At 41.7% G+C, this 22,588-nt stretch overlaps 1 protein-coding gene across 4 annotated transcripts in view; it reads right to left on the bottom strand.

The window, feature by feature from the left end:
• Positions 1-22,588, bottom strand: part of SH3GL2 (SH3 domain containing GRB2 like 2, endophilin A1) — a 185,869-nt gene that overhangs the window by 48,437 nt on the left and 114,844 nt on the right. The window contains exon 2 of one of the 4 annotated variants that reach the window (XM_081151652.1): positions 19,191-19,269. The exons of the other annotated variants lie outside the window; for them this stretch is intronic. The gene's annotated coding sequence lies outside the window, so the exon portion shown is untranslated. The remainder of the gene's footprint in view (positions 1-19,190; positions 19,270-22,588) is intronic. 4 annotated transcript variants of the gene reach the window in all.

The raw sequence follows: 22,588 nt of genomic DNA, 5'->3' as shown, positions 1-22,588 counted from the left end.
CTAAATACAAGTATATCTTGCTCTTCCAGATGGTGATATTACCACGTATGAAAGGCAGGGTGAATTCACTTCATGGGATGTAAGTTTCACACTAGTTTTTCTCAGCTGTCATTAAACTGGAATGCTTAAATGCCATGATGTTTTCAAAGTGAGTTTCAAAAATACATATATTTTTTTCCCATCCAGAAACCAGATTTTCTTAGAAAATGACTAAAGGCATTTTTCTCTATCTAGAGAAGCTCTGACCATTTTTTATTTTCAAGTAGAATTTGTATATTGAAGAAAAGTTGAAAGGTTCCTCTTACATAATATGAAAAGAATTCAATAGGATTAAGACTGATTTTCTTTGACTATCTCGAGCTAAAAACCTTACAACAATTTTGAGTGAGCACTTTTCCAGCTTGCAGCCTATCTTGCTTCTGTTCAGCTACTATACAGAAAATGCAGTAACTGATTGACATGATGTTCTAATTGTTTCTGGTAAGGTTCACTGGGGTTAAAAGTAAAACCCAAGGTGAGAATTTCCCAAAGACTATGTAGCTACTTACACCGCCCCCTTAAAGAGAGTTGGTAGGGTTTATTATGGAACTACCATGCAGAGTTTCAGTCCCTCCCTGGAGAGTTTATACTTTCACCTATAGTTTCATTTGCAATTTATTTTATTTTTGTCTTCTAGAAAAAAAATAAGTATAAAAAATGTGCAGAATTAAAAAATTAGCATTTCTCTATTTTTTGACCCCCCCCAAATGATCTAGCTCCTCATCAGATAAGGGGTAATTTAGGAACAGGGGTTCAACAGAAGGGGAGGATATTTCCATAAAGTTTCCTATCCCTGGCAATAGGAAAAATTTTATACATTTTCATTGTCCACTGCAATAAGCCACTGAAATTGAACAAGATATAAAAAGACAGTGTCTGCTAAAAATAGATCCTAAGACTTGGGGCTAGAATTATGTCAAGCAGTATTTTTTTTAATTCTATTTAAAGCTCAGTCATAAATTCCCTTGAGAGAAAAAACAGAACTTTCAAAGAGAAAAGATGGAATCAGTAATTCATTTGAGATTTCAGTCCTGGTTAATGAATGGCCTAGAACCTAAAGCCTGATGACTTAGTGGATAAGACAAAGAGGAAGTAGCCCTGGGCATTCATTTGTTAGGATAAACTGCTGGCAAGTCCTTTTCTGTTTTGTGAACTGAAACCACAAACTTTTGACCTCTGCTTCTTAATCCACAAAATGGGGCAAGGGTGTGGTGTGGTGAGGTAACTGGGAGAATGCTAAAATCATTTGCAATTAAAAATTCGGTGTCTGTTTTGGTGATCGTTAATTTGATGTATCAATTTGGCTAGGCCAGAATATCCAGTTGTTCAATCAAACACTAATCGAGGGAGTATTGTGAAGATATTCTGTAAATGTAGTCGACCATCACAATCAGTCGGCTGTAAGGAAAGGAGATTATCTTTCATAAAGCCTGTGGGCCTCATCCAATCAACTGAATTCAATTAAGAAAAAACCTGAGGTTGCCTTGAGGGAGAAATTCTGCCTTCATATCCTGCTGGTCCTGTTTCCCAGGAGAACCCTAATTGGAACCATTTCTACCTGGTGGAGTACTATTTATAGTACATCAAAGGTAGATAATAAATTAGGAAAGGGAGAAAGAGAGAAAATACCATGCAAAGCTCTTGAAAAAAAATGCCATAGTACTTTTCCCCCAGATTAGGATTATATTTATGCAAATCTCATTCTAAAAAAAAAAAGACAATCATCTTTAGATTAAATTCACCAAGTAGAATAAATACAACAGAACTCAACTTGAATGCCTACTATGTACCAGAGATTTTGATACACAGAAAGACGTGGCACACTCTCTCTGGAAACTAAGAATCTGGTGGTGGGATATATGGATAAACAAACCATTTCAATATACAGCAAGTCCTCAAATGACATCGCTTTGTTCAATGTCATTTAGTTATAATGCTGATGAGATGCCGTAGGAACTTAACTCTTGTTTATATCAAATAACCTATGGCAAAACTGATTTGTTAAACATCGTTTTGCTTAAAGTCCAAAAAATATATTGACCACATTAAGTAAGGACTTACTATAATGGGGTAAGTACCTAAAAAATATGTAAACCACCATCAGATCCTAGGATGGACAATTTCACCCTATTTGGATTAGAAGACAAGTTTGGGAAAAGCTTCTTGGAGCCTGTCTGATTCTCAAATCAGTACATGTAAGCCAAAAGGATAGACATGGATATAGGAAAAAAATTTTCTCAGGTAGAAGGTACTACATGACATAAAACAAATGCAACATAAAACAGTATATGCAGGAAAGTACACATACTTCAGTGCTTCCAGAGATCAGAACCTATGACAGGGGGTGATGAGAAGAGAGGCTGCAGGAGAAAGGAGAGATCAAATGGCATTGAGCCTTCCATGCCATGCTAAAGACCTTAGCTTTTTTAGTGTTTTGTTTTGTTTTGTTTTTTTCTAGTTTTAATTAATTCACATAATTATATAATTATTGCTAAAATATAGTTTTGAACATTTCCATAACCCTACGAAGTTTCCCTGAGCCCATTCTTAGTCAGTGCTCGCTCCCACCCTTAGGCAACCACTGATCTGCCATCCCTTCCGTCTTCCGTCTTCTATGATTTTACCTTCTCTAGAGATGTCATATAAGTAGACTCATCCAACAGGTAGTTTTAAATATTTGGGTTCTTTCACTCAGCATAAAATGTCTGAACTTCATCCATGTTGTTACATATGCCAGTAATTCAGTTCCTTTTTATAGCTGAGTAGTATTCCTTGGCATGTTACACCACAATTTATTAAACCATTCACCAGTTGATGGACATCTGGATTGCTTCCACTTTGGGGTGCATTCTGCATAATGTTTCTATGAATATTTGCATACAAGTCTGTGTGTATATATGTTTTCATTTCTTTTTTTTGTTTCAAATACAAAAATACAGGTTTATTACATAATATATGGTAGTAAAATTTGTCAAGGTATATTACACAATTCAAAAGCACTTTAGATAAAGCATCAGTCTAATATATTATAGGTTAACAGAGTGTAATAAAATGACATGTTCTTCACATCACGCAATATAATACTTTACAGCAATATTGACAACTATTCACATTAGGTATTATTGGAGTATCTAAAGAGCATAGAAATGGTTATTTAAGAACCTCAACACCTATTTTCTTCTATGCTTCAAACTGGGTGGGTGATTTTCTACTCATCAATATGGGGGAGAAAGGGCTAGAACTATTATTTTGTTAAGCAGAGAAGAAAGTTCTTCCAGAAAGGCACTGCAAGCTGGAGAGCTTCATGCACAACTTGCAGTTCAGACAGCACTATTGCCCTAAGGGTAAGGGAAATCCCGGTTGCCTGTATGTACAACAAAAGATGCATATGGACACTCAGGAGTCTAACTATAGGAGTGGTTGGCTACAAGTTAACGTCCTTCACATCTGTGACTTAGATGGCCAGTGCCATGAAGGAGTTCTTTGGACCCAGAGTTCTAAAAGCTAATTATATAGTGCTTAGGGCAAAGAGGGCCAGGTACCCTAGAGTAGATAGCACCAATAGCTAATACTGAAAAAACTTCTTATATCTTACAGAAAACATCGCTTTTTTCCCTAGAACTGAAAAAATGCAACATTTAGGACAACAGGGAAAGAACATTTGACACAAAAGTTTCCTGGTGGCTCAGAAAACTAATTTGGAATAAGCTAGTTTGTGGGGAAAGGTCCATCTGATAGTGGACTTAAGAGACCCGATGGGTTCTAACCAACTTCTTGTAAGTTAAAATGAAGGAAGATGCATATCCACTCCTGACTGTATCCCTTCATACCAGTTGCCAGGAGACATACCAGTGTAACCTTTAAGGTGAGAGAGAAGAAATGTCCATGGACATGAAATAAACTTAAACTATCTGTAAACCACGAATCATTTGGAACAAATATATGCAAAACTTTCTGGAGGTGAGGAAATCCAAATCCAGTGATTGGAAAGAAGGCCTGACAGCCAAGATGCCTTCTGTCTCTGTTAGTATCCCTACAATCACAGGACAGGGCCAATCCCATGCTCTAATAAGGAACAGCCTCCCAAACACTTAGGTCTCAATAAAGAGAATCATTTTATTGTCCTAAGTATTAGCAATGATTATCTTTATGCTCCCCATCCCAGGTATTTTATACAAAAATGTCATTAATTATTGTCTCGATGTCATTAGTAGCCGAGTTTCTATTCTTCTAGACATCAGATTCTCGTGGTGGAACGTCTCTGGTTGGACGTGTGTTCCGAACATCACCAACTACTGCAGCCCTGAGTCTGGGCTGGGCACCTGATCCACAATCAAGGAGCTGAGTGAGGATGGCACAAGGCAGAGGGCCAGGAGAGCACTGCCCGCTAGTCTTTCCTCCCTCATGTGACAAAGCTTGAGGCTGTCTCCCACTAGGCTGAAGGGAGAGCTACCGTGTTTTTCTGAGTCTTGGCTGGGGTATGAGCTAAACCACTGGGCTGTCTGCACAGCTCCAACTCCTTCCGTTGCCCTCAGGGGCACGTCTTTCTGTATCTCTTGCAGTGAGGTGGCTTCTGAAACCCCAGAAGCATGGGGAGGTGGCGCCATGCATTCTTTTAGAGAAGCTATTTTATTTTCCTCTGATCTGATCCCTTTGCTTTCTTTTTGAGGGACCAGCTTTTCAAACTGGCCAAACCATTTCTCAACCTTGTGCTGGGGGTGAAAAGTTACAGAATGCATTTGTGAATGACACTCTACAGTGTCATTTTTTTAATTTTTTTTTTTTTTGTATAAGCCAGGTAGCTGCTGGTCTGCCCAGAGGAGGTACCAGGCACTCCAGAAATGAGATTGAAACTGAAAAAGTCAGAAGGAAGTTCTCCCTGCTTGCTTGGAGCCTGAAAAGTGTAATCTAAGGGAGAGGAAGTTTCAGTGGGTGTAAACACAGAATGTTCAGCAATCTGAGAAAAAGCACCGTCTTGGGAGCTCACTGATGAGCCAGATGGGGAGGACACTCAAACATTTAATCTTGAGGGTAGAATCTTCTTAGTGTTTTGCTTTGCTCACCTTGAGCCCCAGGACTAAACTCTGATTAATACGCTTTTGCCATTCCATTTGCAAAGACTTGTGTTGTTCTAGATGGTCCTCCCCTCCATGCAAGCGACCAGCTCTGTAGTCAGTTTTGTTTTGTTTCTTTGAAAATATCCTCCTGAGATAGCTGAGTCTGCAGGCTGGTCATCAGCGTTGGGCTCTGGGCAGGGCTGCTGCCTCTTTGAACTCTCAAGGGCGTCAGTTGTGTGTGGAAGAGCGTGTCCTGATGTGTCTGAATCAAAGGGCTGGTTCCTGGGATGATCATGTGAGGACATGTGACTGCAGGATGGCCCAGAAATGGCCACTGGCTTGGATTTAGGGAGAAGCTTCACAATTTCCTTCATTACCAAACAAGCTTTTCTTCTTAGCATTTCTATTAGAGGCCACCACGATCGATGATAGAAACCCACGTGTCCACACTAGCAGAAGGCCTCTCCCGGGTAACGGGCCATTTTTGTAGGGCTCTATCAAGGGTAAGAGATGGAGTACTCCTCGTTTCTGCTGGTGCTTTCATTTTCTTCATCATGGGTGGCTGAGCCCCACAGGACACCACCAGCCCTGATAACTTCCAGCAGACCCAGGGGCCCAGCACCTGCAGGGCTGAGGAAACGTAATGTCCAGATCTTGCCTCCCCCGGCTGGGGAGCAGGGCTGCCTGCGGCTGAGGTCAGGGGGGCGCAGCTCCACTGGGTGTTCCTCCTGCAGCCTCGTGGCCAGCTCAGTGTCCTCACCTCTTGGTGCCCAACGTCCCTGGTACAGACACACCTGTCAGGAAGGAGGAGCTCCCAGGCTGTCCCCTTAGAGTCTCCTGCTTTGCTGGCAGATGTTCCTGATCTCTCAGCTGCAGCAGTTTCCATAAGTTAGCAGTGTCCCAGTCATTCATTTCATGTGGCCGGCTGGTCAATAAAAGGCAGAGGAGCAGACCCCCAGGGCAATACTCAGTAAAGCAGGAAGGCAGGGATCAGCCATAAGCCAGCCACCCTTCGATCTGTTTTCATTTCTTTCGGGTAGAAACCTAGAAGTGGAATCGCTTACCGTAGGAAATGGGTCTTGTGGTAAGTGCATATTTTAGTTTTAAAGCAATGTCCAAAATATTTTCCAAAGTGGCTTACCAGAAAATCTTAAGACTGTATCTTGGCATTGATGGGGAGCCATTACTAGGTTTAAGATGGGGAATATCATAGCTAAATTAAGTCTTAAATCATCTGATTACACATTGAAGACTGACTTAAAAAAACCAAGATTACAGACAAAGATACCAGTTAGAATATTACTGCAGTCTTCCAGGTGGAAGATGAAGGCTTGAACCATGAACTCTGAAAGGAAGGATGGACTCAGTAAATAACCAGGACATAAAATAAACATGACCTGAGACTGATTTGATATATAGGAGTGAAGCAGAGAATTCTATGACTTCTAGGCTTTAGGCTTTAGCCGACTGATGAATACTCATGACAAGAACTCACGTATAGAGCTACTGCTGGGTTTGAAGTTCAAGTAAATATGTCTCACAGGGACGTGAATGTATATATGAGTCTGAACCTCTAGGGAGAAGTCACGGCAAGAGAGAGGCATGTGGAGTCAGCACTACGTATTTGATTTGTAAAACTGGAAAAGCATCACAAATAAAGTCTAGGCAGAGATAAAAGGCCAACAAAAAAAGACCATGAAAAAAACACAGAAAGTAGAGGGCGAATTGAGAAAGAGATGGATGGAAGGAACCAAGGAAGTCGTTTCTCAAATGAGTGCAAGCAAGTCCAGAGGCGGCGGCAGTGGGTGGGGACCAGAGCAATCATTCCACGAGTCCGGCTGCTCTGGGACCAAGCACACTGCTGTGCATGTGACACTGCTCAGTAAGATGGGCTCAAAGGCAAAGGATACTAAGAATCCGACAACAGAAACTACATCTTCAGACTATTTTTGTGCATAATATTTCCTCCAGTTCACCTTCTGCAATAGAAATACCATTTGGGAGTGAATGAAATACCCATAACAAGCAGAGTAACTGACAGTTGTTAGGTCCCAGCCGCAGGGCAGGCAGCTCAGAATACGCTCCATTTTCATCACTAATGCTTGGACGGCCTCCCTCCCTCCCCCCAAGGTAGGTACTTCAGCTTTCAGAAAGCAAACACCTGGGACAAACTGCAAGCCAGTGGGTATCTGAAGACATCTGAGAGACTTTCTACAAGTATTTCACACATCAACAGATTCAGCTCTCCACATAGCATTTTATGTCACCAGATGTGGCCGCCAAGCTTAATCCTGAGGAGCATGATCTTCTCTTCCTAAACCAAAGTCAACTTGCACCATGCTTACAGCTGCAATAGTAAGTCAAAATTTTACCTTAAATAATAATAAGGAAGAAATATGAAGAGACTTCAGAGATAGTCACGAAAAGTAGATGGTCAACCGGTTAGCATTCAATGAAAAAATCCAAGACCCATCTAATACCAAAAACAAAACCCCATTGACCCACTGACAAAGGAATTAAATTAAGAACAAAGAATAACCTAATAAAACTCAGAAAGATGGATATCCTTGTCTGAGATATCAAGTTTGATAACTCATATCTGCAGAAATTCCCTCATCCGAACCAAAAATTTTTAAAGCACCTTAGTGACAGCATAGTATATATATATATATATATATATTCCATTTCTAATCCTCAGCAGAATTTCCTGAATTCTAAGCAGCCCATCACCGCAAAGAAGGCCGTGCGCCGACAGACGCTCCATTCTGCCAAGTGCACCGTTCGGCTTCCACCCCAAGCTGCGAGGCCTGCTGCCGGCACTGCGGCCCCTCCTCCCTAGAGACTCACACCTCGCAGGCTCATGCCGAAGCCAGAGAAAGAAAGAACTCCCTCACCCAACATACAAGTTCCTCATTTGGTTTTTTACCCACAGTCGCTGGTATTAAACCATTCGGACCTCTCTGCCCCTGCGGGATATTTGTAACAGGAAAGGCTGCTGCGGCAGCTAAGGCGTATATTCGAGTAATGTCGCTGCATCCCCCACCACCGAAGAGCCAGCTGCCTCCTTCGCTCCCAGATGCTGTCAGGGTGTGGGAAGAGGCTACTCCCTTTATCATCCCATTTCCTGCTGCCTCGATCGACTATGTAATAATAGTTCTATTTCCCACCCCCATACAAATATACGCAACATCTGACGAACAACAGAGTTTTGGCTTTTCTATAGGCTTAGAGAATTAAACGCTGAGGCTTGTGCATTAAACTGGGGACAGGCTCTCAAGATGATTCTCGTATTCCAAACTGGAGCTAATGGCTTCCTTTGCTTTCAAGTTTCTGCCCAGTGCTTTTCAACCATGTGGGAGACTTGCGCTTGACTGAGTTGACGACTTGCAAAACTCTTAACAAAATTATGCCAAAATATAAAATATGGAATGGACACAGGAAAGATAGTCTCTTTTTAATTCTGCACAGGTTTACTAGTGTAGTAATGTCAGCAGCTGCTCATGAGTCATAGGTGGTGAATACAGGGACTCTTAGAGGCTGTCCTCTTGTGTGTTCAAGTTGGACAAGAGAGGAAGGGATGAAGGAATACTTAGAAGAGAGAGACTTTCAAGAAGAGGGGGGTACCTTTTATTATGACTGGGGAAAAGTGAAGCCAAATATGTACTAAGAAGGGGGCCCAGTGACAACTGTTTTGAAGTCACTTGCCCTCAAGCTCTGGGATGTAGAGAGGAACGAATGAACAATTTTAACAACTTTATTGAGATATAATTAACATGCCACAATGTTCACTCATTTAAATTATAGAATTCAATGATTTTTAGTATATTTACAGAGTTGTGTGATCATAACCATAATGTCATTTTTGAACAGGTTCCTCATTACCAAAAAAAACTGTGCACATTACCAGTCCCTTCCTCCAACTCCATCCAATGCTCCACCCCCTGACAACCACTAATCTCCTTTCTGTCTCTCTGGATTTATCTATTTTGAACGGTAAGTATAAACAAAATCCTATAATTACGTAGTCTTTCGTTTCTCACTTCTTTCACTTAGCAAATATTTTCAAGGCTCATCTATGTTTAGCACGTGTCAGTACTTCATTCTTTTTTTTTTTTAATATATCTTTATTGATTTCAGAGAGAAGAGGGGAGAGGGAGAGAGCTGAAACAACAATGATGAGAGAGTCCTGCACGCCCCTGACTAGGGATGGAGCCCGCAACCCGGGCCTGTGCCCTGACTTAGACTCAAACCCTGATCTCCCAGATCCTAGGTCGATGCTCAGCTGCTGAGCCAGGCCCGGCGGGCAGTGCTTCATTCCTTTTTAGTCGAATGACATTCCGTTGTATGGACAGAGCGGGTCTTGTTTATCCATTCTTAAGTTGATGGGCATTTTGTGCTATTTTCTAGGCTGGGTAACCTTGGACAAATCATTTTACCTCTCTTAAGTTTGCTACCTTAAGAGGTTGCAGATTAAAAGCTACCTCAGGGAAGGTCTGAAAGGTGTGTGAGATAACTGAGTGAGGGCTCTGTCAGCTGTACAGCACCCCACCAGCGCAAAGCTGCACTCCTTACTCCACAGGCCCCACCACCCCACCCTGCTGCTGAAGAGCAACAAGGCCACAGGGAAATTCCTGGACACGGTGACTACAAGGTGGGGGCTTCCAAATGTTTCTATCAGGACTAACCTGTGGTAGAAGGAAGAAACATACTTTCTAAAACCCAGGCTGACTAAAGATTTGAGGTCCATTAACATATATGATATCACTCTAGATAAGGGTCTTTAAGAGGAAAAAATTTACCTGTGGGTACCCGTGACTTGTTAAAGATGAATTCAAAATTTACATTTCAAAAAGCAATACTATACTGAGAAAGCATTTTTCAGAAGTGACCTCGTAAGTTTTCTTATCAAATCAACTCATGTTATCAAAATTCTGTGGTGTATTAGTTCACTGAGTTAGCAAAAGGTAAGCAAGAAAATGTGTGAAGAAAGAGAAAACATTCATGAGCCTACGCAGTGTAGATTTTTGTTGTTTTTTGGGGTTGTTTTAATTTTTGCAAAATGAGGGATTCCAATTAAGAATTTGGGTGGAGATTTGAGAAAGGAAATCTGGTCACCCATCAGAAGAGAATTACTACAAAAGTAAATCTGCATTTTTTATGAGAATACACTATCCCATGGGTACCTGTGTCGCTGGAGAGTAGGGATGGGAGCAGTGATGGGAACCACTGAAGAAGCGGGGCAAGATGAACACACGTGATGGTTAGACAGCCAGTGACAGAACTAAAACCCGAGACCCCTAATTCTCACACTCAATAAGTCTCCTTTTTCCCAGGAAGGGGTCTACTTGGGCTGGCTGTAATCAATAGACATCAATCAGCAGCACTGTGGGATACTTTAATGAGCAAAAATTCTTTAGAGTGTTTAACTTACTTTCTATAACTGTTTATATTGCTAAGAACTGATGCTAAACATGTTCTTGGTAAACAGCAAGAAGTGATTAAAATCAATGAAGCTTTACTGTCCAATGATAAACCTGTTACTTCCTTCCTCTGCCTCTATGTCTCCTGAATCATATTTTCTCTAGGTCAACTGTGAAGAGAGCCAAACCCCTCCGTGCTCCCACACTCCTGGGCCTGCCTCCATTCGGCACGTGTCAGATTGTATTTTGTACCCCCATTATCCATCGGAATACCTGTCTGACGTCTTAAAGTTCCTGAGAGCCAGGGATTTCGCTCCTGCTCCTCTCTAGTTCCTGGAGCCTCGCTCAGTGTATAAGCTGATGAGAAGGCAGAGGAGCTGCTCGCCAGCCTCTGCACCACTTTGGTCTATCTTTTCCTTTGACTTATTTTTGCTACTCAATTCTAGTTGATTTCATTACCCTGAACATCACAGCATTTTCTCTTTTTCTTTCTCACAAAATACTCCCCTGCCAGTGGCAAAGCTGAAATACAAAAGGTGGACAGAGAAAACAGGGCATTGGAGGTGAAACACGAGAGGGTTTATAATTTTTAAATGTCACCCTAGATATACTCAGTGCAAAGCCACTCAGCCAAACGAGAGCCTGGCACCACAAAAGCATGCTGCCTTAGGAAGAGAGATTTCATTCCTGCGGTAAGGGCTATGCAACATTTTGCTTTCATTTGCAGGGCCACAAAATCATGATTGTCACAAACCTGGCACGAGCAAGAGAACACACGGCTTCTCTCTGGAAGAAGCCCCACGTACATGCATCAAGTCCCAAACTCACTAATGAAAACATCCTGCCCCTATGTAGGCTCAGAGCACACAATATATTCTCTCTATTGCTGCTGTCCTTTGGTTCTGGTTTTGATTCCCTTCCCTGCACAGCACATGGAAACCCACAGTGGGACTTCATTTTCTGGAGCCTAAAAGAAATCTTCCCAATGAATTATTTTATGGTTTCCTGCAAACTGTGGTTTCTCTTGAGTGAATTACCATCTACTCTTACATAATACTTCCTCACTTAAGAATATGCTGAACCTGTCACTGAAAGCTCAGGAGAGTGTCTTCAGTAAAGCAGATGGTCTGAGACACCACACTACCGTTGGAAGACAAAGCTGTACTGTGAAGAACAAAAAACATAGAGGGAGAGTCTCTTGCAATTTAATGACCTGATGTACCTTCTCCTCGACCAGCTAAACACAGGCACTTTCCTTTACGCTTATGAAGAATTACTTTACTCACACTGAGATGATGAACATGCCAAGAAGGAACTGCATTTAAGCACCACAAGAAACAGCTTCCTGGATAAAAATGAAAAGCCAAAGAGGAAGACTAGCTTCACACAGAAACCTGGGACATTCACTCAAACTCCGAAAGGTGGACACCCCTCTACGCACCACTCAGCTTTTAAAAAGCTAACATTTTCCACTACCTGTTGTGGATATTTTTAAATAAATAAAATGTAAAAATATAATTCAGGTTCCTTTTATGCTCCTTGCCCTCCCCCACCCCCATGAGGTACCACTAAGCCTTTCCAATGGCAGTTTTGTTCTTTCATGCCCATGTGTTGTCTTAGTTTGGAGTTCCCCAAAGCAGAGCCTAGGACACAGAAGTGCCAGCAGTTCCTCTGGGTCGTGGTCCCAGCCTGCAGAATGAGGGAGCAGGAAGGATGGGGCAGAGACGGGTAAGGCCAAGAAGAACGTGTCCAGGAGCTGGTCCCTGCATTAGGCAATGTGGCTCCATCCTGCAGGGATGTGATACACATCCATTCATTCATCCGCTCACTCATTCAGACACGCACTGCATGCTTCCTATGAAGTGGCATTCACAGTACAGCAAAGGAACATGAGGCTATACGAAGTCACAACCCAATGACAGAGCCCCACCATGCCACCTGAGGAAACTGACTTTGTTTGGTATAGAGTAGGGAGAAGATCATGCTCAAGGACACTGTCAAAAACAATGGAGATTTTGGTGGCAAGCAATAAATTACACAGGGGTTGGCAGCTTCAAGACGTTAGTAACCGAAGTGAGATGATGGACCATCTGAGACGAGTGCTCCTGTGACCACACTCAGCCCCCAGGGTGCAGAAGGTTGAGAAGACACCCTAGGCTGCACCCACTCAGGAGTGACCAGACACCGGGAGGACACAAAAGAACTCCCCAAGTCTTACGCTGATCCATCAGCAAAACGCAGAAGCCTCACTGACTCAAAGGGCTTAAGCACAACCTTTGACCAAATACTTGCTAAACAATAAGCCGCTCTCAGGAGGAAGTCAGGGAGTCGGGCTTAAGAATTAAACCTGATTCACCCTCAAGGTCTAGAAGGCTGTGTGCCAGGCAGCGCTGCTCCCTTTCAGGAAGACTCGAGAAAGGAGCTCCTGGCTGAAAGAGGGGGGGGCGATCGTAAATTCACCAAAGGGTGCAAGCAGTGTACAAGCTGGGCACATCCAACTGGTAAAGGTGGCTTACGCACAAACTTTGATCAATAAGTGGTGTATGCTGACCCAGCGAAAAACCGTAGGAAGCCAGCCCAAAAAATAAAAACAAGAAAAAAAATCCGAGTAAGAGAGTCACAGAATACATAATAAAATACACTTCACAGAACTGGTCCAGCCAAGTCCCTAAAGAGGTAAACAAGCGACCAAGTAAACAACAACTTCAAGAAACTTTCTCCAATAAGAGGTCCGAGGTGTCAGCATTCAGAAGAGCTACAGTATTTTACCCAAAATGTGCATTTTTCAAAAAAATTATGAGACATGCAAAAAATGAAAGGAAAACCAGAAACCAGAAAAGTATGACCCACACACAAGCGGAACAACAACAACAGGCAATAGAAACTCCCAGGTGCCCAGAAGTTAGATTTAACAAAGACTTGAGAGCAGCCATTATAAATAGGCTCAAAGAACTAAAGGAAATGATGCTTACAGAAGTAGAGAAAGGTGTGATGACAATGTCCCATCAAATACAGAATATAAATTTTAAAAAAATTGCAAAACAGAACCACATAGAAATTCTGGAGTTAAACACCAGTAACTAAAAGAATTCCCTAGAGTGGCTCAGCAGTAGATTTGAACTGGCAGAAGGGAGAATCAGCAACCCTGATATCAGATGAACAGACTATGCAATGCAAAGAACAGGAAGAAAAAAAGAAAAAAGAAAAGCCTCAGGAAGGTGGGACATCATTAAATGTCCAACACACACATAAGGAAAGTACCCGAAGGAGAGGAGAGAGAAAGGAACAGAAATATATTCAAAGAAATAAGGGCTGAAAACTTCCCAAATTTGATGAAGAGCACTCATCTATATTTCTAAGAAGCGCAATGAACTCCACGTAGGATAAATTCACACCCAGACTCATCAAAATGTTGAAAGCCAAAGAGAAATAAAATTGTTGAAATCAATAAAAGAAAAGCAACCTGTTCCACTGTGGTATAGCTGACTTCTCATCAAAAGCAATAGAGGCCAGAGAGTTGAAAGAAAAATGAGGACATGACAAGTAAGTTTTGACTGGGGGACAGAGAAAACCCAGAAAAAAATATTTGAGAAATATCTGCTTATCCTTCTAGGCAATAAGAATCTCAGGCACACAGAGGAAGAATGGAGGGTTGCCTCAGGGAGGTCATGCTGAGAGAAAACATGAACAAAAGTACAGCTCGCAGTTGTTAAAAAACTTCACCTAAAACCTGCCTTTTCATTAAACAGCGAAAACCTCTCCTGTACATGGTTTGAAAGTTTATGAGAAGTTACCAGATCTTTCATCTCTACAGACTGTAGGGATACACTTATCACCCAGACCTGCCAGCGAGCCATTCTGTATTTACGCTGATGTATGAAAGATGTACAGAATCATCTGCTGGTTCTCAGAAAGGAGTTACTAAATTATTATTCATGGCTTGTAAGTATGTACCATGTGGGTGACCCTGAAGGCAAAGTAATGTGAGATTAATTACATAAGGCAACCAGAGAATTGATTCATTCATTTTTTTAACTGAAAATATAAGTCTTTTCGGGGGTGTGTGTGGCACAGCCATATAGTGAAGAAATATAGTGAAGAAGTATTTCATTTCACGTGACTTTGTCGTTGTTTGTTTTTACTTTATTGTTAACAGTATTACAGATGTCCCCCCAGTTTTCCTCCCTCTTCCCCCCTCCTCCCGGCCCTGCCCCGCCCCCAGGCCTTCACCACACTATCCCCTGTGCCCACTGGTTATGCATATACGTAGATGAGCTCCTGGGTTACATTCAGGAGAAATGACAGGAGGCTCCCTGAACACTGATTCTTAGTGCTACAAAAGAAGGTAAGAAGTATAGAAGGTGAGAATTTGAAGGTGCATTATGAAAACTTTGGTGTAGAAATAATGCAAACTAAATCTACAGAGACCATTTATTTATACCACTGCAATAAGCTTGCTTTGGCTCTCGGAAAAGGTTTGGGTGTGTGTGTGTGTGTGTGTGTGTGTGTGTCTTTTTTCTGTGTATTTTAAATGTGCTTCTATTTTAGAGTACTGTGTATCTTTTACAATTGAAACAAATTTACAAATCAGGTACCAGCGACTTAGATAAAATACACCTGTGAGAGAACCGGGGACGTAATGAGCTCACTCAGAGAACCCGCTAATTATATGCAGTGCCCAGGATACGCATCTCTCACCTACATCTACCACCTCCTGCTGGAAGCCTATAATCAGATAGGACATCAACTACTGACAAGAAAATGGCTAAGTTACAATGAAAGTAAGTGGTAGCAGCGGCTCTATCAGTGAAGGGAAATGGCCCAGAGGTGTGTCATCCTGATGAGCCATTCGGTAACAGCAGGAATTTTTATAAACCAACATTTTACTGTACACTCAAAAGTAAAATAGTTAAATTACAAATATAAAATGAAACAAAACAAAGAAAACATTTCCAAAAGGAAATGAGTGTTCATGATGGCATAGAGGCAATGCTTTCTCTTGAATCCTGGATATTAACTCTATTCAATAAGCTCTTGTCCAGCATCAAGAGGGTAACAGCCACACACCTGTGAAAGTCTATAAGTTACTATAATACAGGGGGAAACTGTCATTTGTTCAAAAGTGGAGACTAAGACAGCTCAATAAATACAAGATTTTCGTAATCACATTGCCTTATCTTGGCAGGTACAGCTCAGGTCAAAGGTTAACTGAAAGAAAGCCTGAAAAGCCACACTTCCTGGGTTCCAGCTCCCCCATTCCCAGGAATGTCACGTTGGGCAGGCGCCTCACTTTTGCAGCACCCTCAGATTCCTCACCTAAAAGCAGGCTGCAGATTGGACTTCCCAGGGGATATGGACACCGGGGAAGAGTGAGTCCCTGGCTATTATTAGGAATATTCTACATGCACTTGGGCTACATCTTACATGACCAGGGCTCAGAGTGTCACTGGCTAAGAATCCTAGTCACACCATCAGTTCATAAGAAGTTTGTTTTTTCCCTTTTAAAAAGGTCAGAAAATCTGGCCCATCTTAAGCACAGCATTTAAAAATAACCATTAAGGAAGTATTTATATATTCCAGTGCTTTTTCTGCTTGCTGCCTTTACAGCTTTTCTCCCTCGAGGGGTTCCTTGCGGCAATAATCCATGCATCAGAAATGAATCAGTGCAGAAAGGCCTGCTAACTTCTGGAGCGCTGTTCACCATCCCCGTTCGAGAGACCCTCACTTTCCACACTGCGGACTTTGAAGGCAGGTAACAGTTTGTTTTGCCTGTTCCCTGGATAAGTCTGAATAATGGTTTAGAAATTTGGAATACTCTTTATATTGCTGTGCTTCACGGTACATGCCCTCCATGAGGTGGTTATGGAGATTAAATAACAAAGATTAAGCTAATGTGGGTGAAGGTGCTTCGAACAGTACCTGGCACTGAGTGAGTCCTTCAAATGATGGCTATAATTATAATGATATTATTTGATTGTTACATATTTTATATTATTGTTGTAATCATGGTATTATTTTATTAGCAATGCAGACAGGCAGAGGGAACATTGTCTGGCTGTAATTCAGCCTATGGAGTTCAAGTTCATGATCTCCCTGGTAAGAGATTACCTGGGATCACGCAGGCAGGAGGCCTGAGCTTTACCACTGACATCACCCCTGGGTTCTCTATAGAGCTGCCCCTATTTCACTGCCCTAATTTTCCAATAGTCAAAGCCACAAACACATACTGAGAAACATGTATATAAGTGCACATATGTGTGATCACAAGTGAAAATATACTTTTTTCTTTACTTCAGCTAGAATGGTACTAGGAAAATTTAAGAGAAACTTTCCTAAGAAAGAATCAACAGACTAGGTAAGTAAAATACGATAATGGAACACACAGCAACCATTTAAAATGATGGAAAGGATATTCATTCTATTTCGTAAAGTGACAATGAGTCAGGCTTAAAACAGCATGATCCTATCTCTTAAAAATATACATATAGAAAAATACTACTGGAGGACAAGGTTAAGTCCTCAAAATACCAAAACTATTTCTGGTGAGAGAGTTATAGATTTTTTAAATTTTCCTTCTTTTGTTTGTTTATACTTTTCATGATGAACATATATTACTTCCGTAATCCCAAAAGAAAACCTGAAATAGTCAAGTTCCAGGGAAACCACTGGGTGTGCCATTTGAATGCTAATTTCCTAAGTCAGATAAGGGGCTGGGTGGGTCTGTATATAGGAGCCAAAGCCCAAATCAAAAGTCGTATAATCAGTGCAACCAAACTGCCAATCTCGGGCTGCCTGACAGAGGTGCAGAACCCAAGTAAGTTAGCTAGAAAGAGAAGAGCTAGAGGATTCAGAAAGGAGTAGCCAACCTAGCCTGAGATACAGACCTCTACAGACCTCGTTTTGTTAACTAGTCTAACCTTCCAACAAAGCTTCCCCACATCTCGTTTGCCACAGCTGTACCCTGCTCAACAACACACAGCCACTCAATCTCATCAAAATGTTTCTTCTAGAAGATAATGTAGCAATTATTCTACCAACATTAATTGTGTACAGTGGTCACATTTTGGTGGCTCACCTATGAAGAGGTCATTGTACAAATCGACATCATGGCTCATAAATTAACAACTGCCAGTTTAAAAAGCTGTGCATCTTAAATCCCCAAGACTTTGAGCTTTTGTAAAGTTGTCTTTTATGTTTATTTCTCACTTTTCCTCATATGTCATTTCGCCTAAACTGTCAGAAGAAGGCCAGAAAATCAATTTCTTGTTTCTTTTGTCCCCTCCCTGCTACAAAGAGGCAGAAGATCATACAGTTAATTCATTTTCAGGTTAGTCTCTTCGCTGCATCATGTCTTGGTACCAAGTCAATTTCTTTGTAAGAACAGATGCTGTTAAAATTATAATTTTAGAGCCAAGCAGAAAAAATTAAAACATCTTTCCTTCTATTGATAAACTACAAATTCACATCTACTTGTCCATGATAACTTGGTTTGTTTTGGACAGCTACAACTTTACAAATAGGATACTCAACATATTAAAATATATGGAAGTTTTTATAAGTAAGTAACAGAAATACAAAATAAATTCTGCTTTTCAAAAAAAAATAGATAAGATTTATAGTTTATTATATGCAGGTGGAACAAAAAGTGTAGAAAAGATTCTCCCTATAGTACTATACTTTAAATATGAATAAGCACAGGGCATTAAGACTTTCCAATGCACTCAGACAGGCGTGTGTGACTCAAAAGCTTACCTTAATATTCCAGGTAAGCTTGCTCTTTTTTTCATATTTTTAATTTGCCCTAAATTTGGCAGATCATGAAAACAGTGATTGGAAATAGGCCTGGAAACAGTTCCTACAGTCTAGAAATAGTTAACTCACACCTACAGTGCTTTAAGATTTAGAGTTTAGAATCTTAGTTAACTTAGCCACTTTGGAAAGTAAATAACATTCAGCACATTTAATGCTAAGACAGGGTAAAGTAACACTTGCTCTGACACTGGAAAGACACTTGATTTTCAATTAGTTTTCCCAATGCCCATGAAAAACAGATAGACTGTAATATCCAGATTACATTGAGTAAATGTAGAAGTAACCTACCCAAAGTCATTTAGCTGCCCTGACGAAACCAGGGGATACAGGTATCTTAGGGCTAGACTAGAGAGTCTTTGAGAACAGAAACTGTCTAATTCACCTTTTGACTCCTCATGATATAAATTCCTGATTTTTTTTTTAAGTAGACTTAGAACAAATAAGGGTCAGAGACTGGGCAAGATTTTCTGCCCTCACATCACAGTCTTGAACCCCACCCCCCCAATGTTTCTCAAAGTGGGATGGACCCACTTGTGCTCGGATTGTCCAGAAACATATTTCAAGTACACTGCAGCTCCCCTGCCCATCCAAAACCCACTGAGTGGCTAAATCAGAATATCGGGAGGTGGGGTCTGAAAATCTGCGTTTTTAACGTACTCCGCCAATGTAAGAAATGCTGCCACATTGTATGCTCTCCCAAAGCCTGACCTCAGTAGCATGTCATGTCTACATATAGTTCTTCCTCTTAATTCCATGTATTATAATGCTGGCAATGCAATGAGATGCTTGAAAAATTCCAACGAGAAGCCCTAAAACCCATGATGGGGATACAGCATGACCTAGTGCTACGAAATCACGATACCTGAGTTTTGCACTGCTTTCTTCTGGAATCTGTTTTCTGGTTCCCCGTATGGTAAATGCTGAAGTACTGTCATTGCGATCTAGAGTTTCAAAGTGTTAAACAAAAAGGCATCAGTAGGGATTTACAGAGCCCCCAGCTCACAAGACCTGAATGCACATAAAAGTTCACCAAGTTCAAGGTGTCTTTTATAAGAGCTCAGTCCAAACAATCTGCAAGAGGAACAATTAACTTACTGGTATGTTTCCACCCTCCCATGGGCACCATCACATATCAAAACTCACTCACTGTGTGGAACCCAGAGGTTTCAGACAGAACCTGAAACTGAAAAGGTTGGAGGTATAACAGGCTTCAGGAAAAATAATGGGACAGGTCAGCTGTCGATCTTTGTTTACTGCTAATAATAATGCCAAACACTTATTAACAGTCCTTTTTAGTGTATAAACTACACTTCGGATACCTTAATTTCATCTCCTCTGAGATCCTGTGAAGGGCCCAGCACACTCCGCACACTCCTATTAATAGGCATTTTTCTCTCTCTGCTGCATTATTTGACATCTGTCCCCAGTGAGTTTCTGGGAGGCGGAGACAGCATTTTCTCTTCTGCAGCTGGCACTCAAGAAGGCACCCACACATACAGGAACCCTTTCAAAAAGGACCGCATTCTAGGGATAAGACAACTGAGGCCAGAGATATTTATCCGGGAGAGATGACCCGGGAAGGAAGGAAGCAAGCAGCCCTCAAATACGAGCGGGGCGACTGCGTGGAAAAGGGATCAGATAAATTTCACAGGATTTCACTAGACACATTTAGATGGGAGTTAGTGGAAGACAGATTTTAGCTTATATAAGAAAAAAGTTTCAAACCATGAGAATCATCTAAAATAGGAAATGTGCCCGGCCGGGCGTGGCTCAGCGGTTGAGCACTGACCTAGGATCCAGGCGATCGGGGTTCGATTCCCGGTCAGGGTCAGTCCCCAGTTGGGGGCGGGCAGGAGGCAGCTGATCAATGGCGACTCTCTCATATTGATGTTTCTATATCTCTCTCTCCCACTCCCTTCTTCTCTCTGAAATCAGTAAAGATATATTTAAAATAAATAAAATTAAAATTAAATAAAAATAAAATAGGAAATGGATTCTGAGGAAATTTGCCCAATGTGAGAAAGTACAGGGAAAACTGCAGAGAGGGTTTTAGTCATCAGTTGGAGGGTCGACCACATAATCTATAACGTTTCATCCAACTAGAAGGCTCCATGAACCTGTCCCTTGCGGCAGCGTACACAGCTGGTAACTGGTAGAAAGAGGATGACACTCAGCCTTATGTCACAGTCCCCACTGGACCACAATGGATGCCTCCAAATAACATTTAGCTAAGAGGCTCTGACTGTTCCGAAAGCATTCCATCAGCTTCAGTTCCAGGGTTAGGTGGAGTAATAAGGACAGATTCACCCTCCTGCCTGAAGCCACCCAACCAACCAGGTGATACATATGCATCCATGTGCGTGTGCATGTGTGTGTGCATGTGCGTGTAAGGAACGACAGTTTTCAAGACTGGGCATCAGGAAATGATGGAAGGGAACAAATGAGATGAGCCCCACAATGGTCCCAACTTTGAAAGGTTCTCCAGCCCACCGTGCACACAGGAAAAACGCATCTGAAGCCTCAGAGATCAGGGTCTCAGAATGAGAACTTAGAAGGCAGAGTGCCAGAGCGGAGAGCCGCGCATGCAGAGAGAGCTGTGGGGTCCGCAGAGGGTCCCCTTGACTCAGTGGAGGACTGATTAGCACAGGCATGTGGAGAAACTAACCGAGAGTGCAGAAAGCGCCACCCAAGGTGGAGGGAAGAGCGCTCGACACTCACATGGGGCTAGGAACAGCTTATCCCCACCAGGCACACTGGAAAACCATAACGGACCAAGCACTGAGTAGGGAGCTCGGAGAGGTCTGGCCTCAGTGGTGCAAAGTCAGGTGCTTTAGCTACAGAGTAAACACTGCTCTGGCCCTCTCCAGAAAATCTTAAAAGCAGGACACAAAAGGATAAAACTGTTTCCAAGTAATTTAGCTGTATCCCAGAACTAAGTTCAAGAATTTTTATAGGAATATAAAAATATCCAATAAGGTAAAATTCATAATATCCCAAAACCAAAGATTATCAAACATGTAAAGAAGAAAAAAAAAAGCCCTGGACAGTTTTGCTTGGCGGTTAGCGCATCAGCCCACAGACAGAAAGAATGGTTGCGGGTTCGACTCCCAGTGAAGGCCACATACAGGGTTGCAGGTTTGATCCCCGGCTCCGGTTGGAGTGCATGCAGGAGGCAACCAATCAGTGTGTCTCTGTCACATTGCACGCTCTCTCTCTCTCCCCCCGCTTCCTTCCACTCTCTCTAAAAATCAATGGAAAAAACATCCTCAAGTGAGGATTAACAAAACAAAAACAAACAATGTTTTCATAATGAGAAAAAACAAACAATTAAATCCAATCCAAAACTGACACAGATGACAGAATTAGTTCACAAGGCCATTGAAAAAATGATACATAATGCTTCTCAACTCACAATAAGGGTATGTCCCAATAAATCCATCAGATGTTAAAAATGTCATAAATTGAAAATGCAGTTAATACACCGAAACTACTGAATATAGCTTAGCCTAGCCTACCTTAAACATATTCAGAACACAATATCCATAAAAAGCTGGTAACACAGTACACTGTAGAATATCAATTGTGGACTCTCATGATCACGTGGCTGACAGAGCCGTGGCTCACTTCCCCTGCTCAGCCTCATGAGAGAGTATGGTACTGCGCAGCGCTAATCCAGGGAAAAGTCAAAATTCCAAGTATGGTTCCTACTGAGTTTATCACTTTTGCACCATTAAAAAGTCGGAAAACCCTAAGTTGAACCATCGTAAGTTGAGGATCGTCTATAATTATATTCCAAAGTGTTCAAGATGTTAAATAGAGACACAGAAGATCTATATACAGCTCACTCTTGAACAACATGGGTTTGAACTGTGCAGGTTCACTTATACATAGATTTTTTTCAATAAATATACGAAAATTTGGGTTGTACATCTGAAGATTCAAACAACCATGGATGCAGAGGACTGACTGTACACATTGTTCTACAAAATTTTATATAAGAGACTTGAGCATCCATGGATATTGTTATCCTGGGGGGGGGGGGGGGTGTGTGTCCTGGAATGAATCTCCTGTAGATACTGAGGGATGACTGTAGTTAAGATTTTGGGGAGTCAAAAGTTATATGTGGATCTTCAACTGCAAAGGGGGTCAGTGCCCCTACCCCCCACATTGTTCAAAGGTCAACTCTATATAGAAAAGATGGAAATCAAACTCCTAGAGATGAAAACTATAGTGTCTGAGATGAAAACTACACTGGATGTC

Source organism: Miniopterus schreibersii, assembly GCF_964146895.1.
Source record: "Miniopterus schreibersii genome assembly, chromosome: 11".
In the NCBI taxonomy this organism is placed as follows: domain Eukaryota; kingdom Metazoa; phylum Chordata; class Mammalia; order Chiroptera; family Miniopteridae; genus Miniopterus; species Miniopterus schreibersii.
This window is presented reverse-complemented; position numbering and strand designations above follow the sequence as displayed.